This window comes from Ciona intestinalis, unplaced genomic scaffold (genome assembly GCF_000224145.3).
Source record: "Ciona intestinalis unplaced genomic scaffold, KH HT000179.2, whole genome shotgun sequence".
NCBI classification, from domain to species: Eukaryota; Metazoa; Chordata; class Ascidiacea; order Phlebobranchia; family Cionidae; genus Ciona; species Ciona intestinalis.
Window position 1 is genome coordinate 29,491 of NW_004190501.2, and position 5,531 is coordinate 35,021.

The following is a 5,531-nucleotide window of genomic DNA, read 5'->3' on the forward strand; positions in this document are numbered from 1 at the left end:
TAACAAATGTTCAGCAAGTGTTTCGAAACAATACAGCCACTATACAAACACCTTATTCAAATAGAATAAATTAAGCAATAAGAATTACTACAGTCGCGAATAATAAATGCCGCTACATGGCGAACAAAGCTGCGCAAACTACTATCTAACGGGCCAGAAACAAGAAGGTTAACTGGACATAAACGAGAAGGTTAACTGGACATAAATTACGCATCAACATAGAATTATACAATCAACATAGAAACCATAACATATAATGGAGAAACGATAACGTATAATCGATACCAAATTTAACCGCTACATACTCCCCCCAAATGACACGACTGCCAAGATGTGTCATTTCCAAACAAAAGGCGGTGAAAACAAGGGAGATTAACGAACCTATACACAACACGAATGTCACACAACAATACAATATATACCCAACAAACAAATATATAAACAATTCTAAGCGGATTCTAGCAAACAAAGTTTTCGAATGTCTCTTAGATAGACACCATCCTTGCTTCGAACTCGAACCCTTCGAACTACTCCATGCATATCAGGGAGTATTTCTTCAATTTCTTCATCTGGCCTTGACGGAAAGTTCACCAATTGTCTAGGCCATTCATCTTCATTCTTCAGTAGAAACGGAGGACCCTCAAACCAGAGCCTGGCCTTTTCGATCTGATTTGGCATCAACCCACGAGATGCAAGATCCGCAGGGTTGTTCTTCGTGTCAACATACCTCCATTGCTTTGTATGTGACAGATCATTGATAATGGAATGTCTGGAACCGTCGCCCAGGATTATTTAGAAACTGCAATACTGAAGTCGAGTCTGTCCAATACACGATTCGGTGCAGCTTACATGTCAACTCACCAGCCACCAACTTACCAAGTTTCACTCCAACAGTAGCTGCCGACAGTTCAAGACGGGGAATAGATACAGTCTTTATAGGAGTAACACGTGATTTACCCATAACCAATGAACAAAATGTAACCCTATCCACAACCACTCTCAAATAACATACTGCACCATAACCCACAACACTCGCATCACAAAAACAATGCAATTCCGCACATGACATACCTGGACCCATTTTATACCAACGTGGCACACGTACACTACGCAAGCTTTCCAAACTACCCAACCATTTCAACCACACTTTCTCCAACTCAGTAGGTATGACTGAGTCCCAATCTAACTTTAACTGACATAATTGTTGCAAAAGGTGTTTAACCGGAAGTAAAAATGGTTGAATGAAACCCAAAGGGTCATACAACTGACTCGCCATAGACAAGATGCCTCGGCGAGTAAGAGGCTTCTCTTTCACACATACTTTAACACTAAAATGGTCACTTTCAGCATCCCATACTACTCCCAACACCTTCTCTTCAGGAAGCTTATCTTTGCACAAATCTAATCCATGTAGCACTGGAGCCAGATGACCATCACTCAATTTTTCCAGTACTTCCTTACAGTTACTCATGTATTTCGTCAGCGGGAACCCAGCTGTGGCCAGGGTCCTTTGCAAATCTGAAGCTAACTTCACTGCATCATCTGTAGATGCAACGGAGAGCAAACAGTCATCCACATAGAAATTGTTACGGATAGCATTCAGTACCTCAGTCCTGGCAACTTTCTCATTATCTTCTGCAACCTGGCGCAAGGCAAACCCAGCACAACTAGGAGAAGAGGTTGCCCCCAAAAACATGAACCCGCATTCTATAGTCTTCTGGATCCCTACTTAAATCCCCCTTCGGCCACCATAATAGGCGTAGTGCATCTCGATCCTCCGGATTTACGAGTACTTGATAAAACATAGACTTTATATCAGCTGAAAGTGCGACCTTTCCTTCACAGAAGCGCATGAGCACCCCCACTAAGCGGTTCGTTTGATCAGGACCTTGTAACAAATTATCATTTAAACAAGTCCCATGAAATCGAGCAGCACAGTCAAATACCACACGAAACTTTGGACCAGTACAATGGTGAGGCACATACCATATCCGAGATCCCGAAACCCTATCTGCCTGGTTTACTTTCTCAATGTGGCCGCACCGAATGGACTCCTCCATTTTCCCTGCATACCTCGTTAACAAGTCCGGGTCACTGTTCAATTTTCGTTTTAGGTATCCCAAACGCTTTTCTGCCAAACACCTATTGTACGGCAAAGCAATAGAGTCAGATTTCCAGGGCAATCCCATTTCATACCTCCCATCAGTCTTCCGAATGGAACGTTTCATCATGCTCAGTGCCCTGTTGTCCTCAACTGAATTTGCTAAGCCAAGTGAATGTTGTTCTCCTTCAAAGTCCCGATCAAACATTTTTACCATACGGTCGTGCAGTTCCAGATTGTCCATTTTAACGAAATTTACACAAGACTGCTTCCGCTTGTCACCACCACGCATGTCTTTCCCAACCAAACTCCATCCTAATCTTGTTCTCACTCCAACAAGTTCATTCCAAGTGTTACCCTTCCGTGAATCTATAATCTCATGAGCCTCTTGTGCATTTGCACCAATAAGGAGGCCTATTTTCCCATTTAAAATTTCGTGGAAGCACAATCCTCGAAGATGTTGGTAGTTTTCAACATCTCTCCGCCTTGGTATACTAGACTGAACATTTGGTAGCTTAGGTACCCCGAGTACTTCATCCAGTCGAATCACATCAGTTTCTTTACAACCACTAACATTGAGGGAAACTTTAGAACAAAGATAAGTAGACATTCCATTGAAGCAGTCGACAGAGACCGGCATTTTCGCACCTCTCAGGTTAAGCTTATTAAGCAGATCCATCGAACACAGACATACATCCGCGCCTTCATCAAGGAACGCATAGGTCTCCACACACCTGCTCCGATCGCTACCCCACACTCTTACCGGCAGAACCTTAACCCGCACAGAAGTCCCAGTGTCCTCTTGCACAATCACATTCGTTGCCACTTGTTTGACCATATCCCCTCCAGAAGAATGATGAGCCATCATCTGTGGGTGGTAACCATGGAATAATATATTATGGTACCGTTTACACTTCCAACAAGGAGGTAGTCTGCAAAATTCCACGCGATGACCTTTGCACAAACAATTAAAACACAGATTATTCCTAATGGCAAACTCGCGACGTTGAGGCATGGATTTTCTTCTAAAATTCTCACACTGTCGAATACTGTGAGCCCCATTGCAACAATAACAGTTTCTTGTAACCGGACTCACCGGTAAGCGGCCAACACTGGGCTGATTCCTCTCCTCATCAATATGCGTATTTTCCATGGCTTTGGTTGCATAAAAGGCTTTTCTTCTCACAGGTTCCTTACTGATTGTTCTTCCTGAGTGTGATGACATTAATTCCCCAAACTGACTATTTAAAATATTCAGTTGCCTCCTCAGAACCCTTTCTATCATAACAAAGGAGGCTTTACCATCATCTTCTTCCACTGCCATCCTACATAAACGTTCCTGAAGGTTGGTTGGTAACCTTCGAAAGATACCGTTAGTAATTTCCTGTGAATTCAGTTCGAGGTCACATCCTTGTCCTCGCATAACTGATGCATAGGTAGCCATAGAGTTTAACAATCTTCCTAAGCCGTCCTTAGTGTTCTTTACTGTTGGGCCTTCCAGCAATTGTCGCTTATGATGCCTAATTTGTAGATGACGCTGACCGAATCGCTCCTGTAATATCTTCAAGGCGCATCGTAAACCATCCACGGGAGACCCCATCAAACTGCACGGCCTTATCGCCTCACCGGCACCACCAATGCACATATCTTGTAGGTAGTGCAGTTGCGTCATGGGATCATCCACCCGCTTCAGAACAATATCCTCAAACGACCGGATAAAACTAAAATAATTAACTGGGTCACCTGCAAACCGAGGTAATTCTCTCTTCGGCAAAGTCGCCTCCTGTCGCAATGCCATGGATAAGTTCTTCAGCACCCCCATCACACCACCATCCACATTCTCATTGGTTCTAGCCCGAACATTCCCAGAAACTTCCGAGTCTTGATCTGAAGTGTGAATAGCTCCCGCTGGATCAAAGGAGACAGACCTTGGAGCAGGTCTCTGCTGCCTCAATTGATAATCTGAAGTTGTCGCTGAGGGAATATCCCTAGCCATTGGTCCAACCAACTTTCGGCCTATTCCATCAAGTCTCAACGTACCCTCTGACACGAACCCTCCAGGACCTCCCTCTTCTCTGTCCAACTCATCCGCACTGCAGCCTTCACCGTCCAAAGCAATCCTTTCCAATTGAAGATGATATTCTTCTTCAAGTTGTGACCTTCTCCTGTCCAACGCTGCAATCTCCAATTCTGCCCTCTTCTTTAAATTTTCTTCCTTAAGCGCCAGCTCCCGTCTTCTCTTACTCCGTGCACCACTTGATATTTGTGACAAGGTCCTAGACCCTTCTTTCCTAGATCCACTAGGGCCCGGGGAAGACACTTCACTGCTATCATCGACCACAGCAACTTCTCCTGCCATTGAATCACATAAAGCCATGTAGCCACCAAATGCCTGAGACACGGCATTGACCCCTCTCAACAGCTCACCGTGAGTTTGGTTTGCAGCGTCGACCTTTTCACTAGGCCCCTCCAATTCAGCAAGATGGTCGCACAGGGACTTACTTATTTTCATTGCCTCTTCAGAAGCAGTATCATAGTCAAGCTTCATTGCTCTTGCTAGTGGAAGTCGGGCAGGATCCTTCATGTATTCCCTCAATTGAATTTCTATACTGCTAAGGTTTCGAGCCTTAGCCCGAAGATCCCGAGCCAACACATCCACCGCTCGACTCAATGAAGAGGAATCCTGGGGACTTTGATCTTTCAATATACTCCTCTCCGCCATACTAATATCAGAGAGATACAGATCCAACAAATACAAAAAAAAAAATTCCCCCAACCACCTACTACTATACTATCTAGGGTAAAGCCCTAGAAACAAGACCTTCCTATACTATAACCCACAAACTACAAACGCTTACTAGCTAAAAAATGAAACCGACAAAATTGTGGGGTAAAGACCCACCCAAAAGGGGACAAGAGTGCCTATAACACTGCCTATAAATCCTACAAATCAACAGGGCTTGTTTCGAAAAATGTAGTGTACAGACTTTGGGAAAAAAAAAGGGAAAAAGGAAAAATAGAGAACTGACTAAAGTACTGTACCGTAGATGATGTATCACTTATCAGCTGTAGGAAAGCACTCACATAAACCCATACCATACCCAACCTAACAATCCACTCAAATACACAAACCCCAATCCAGACAAACCAGGCACAATAGACCATAAATACACAACCCCCGAACAAACTGTCACCAGAACTGCCAAGTTAACAAAAGTCAAGTTGAGCTGTATTCCAACGTATAATTACGATCCTCAATGGATTAACAAATGTTCAGCAAGTGTTTCGAAACAATACAGCCACTATACAAACACCTTATTCAAATAGAATAAATTAAGCAATAAGAATTACTACAGTCGCGAATAATAAATGCCGCTACATGGCGAACAAAGCTGCGCAAACTACTATCTAACGGGCCAGAAACAAGAAG

General features: G+C 43.6%; 1 non-coding gene across 1 annotated transcript; it reads left to right on the forward strand.

Annotated features, from left to right (window-relative positions):
- Nucleotides 1–3,612: 3,612 nt before the first annotated feature.
- mir5603 (microRNA 5603) lies at nucleotides 3,613–3,681 on the forward strand. The gene has a single exon (NR_048943.1). It is a non-coding gene; the product is annotated as a microRNA 5603 (primary transcript).
- Nucleotides 3,682–5,531: the final 1,850 nt, after the last annotated feature.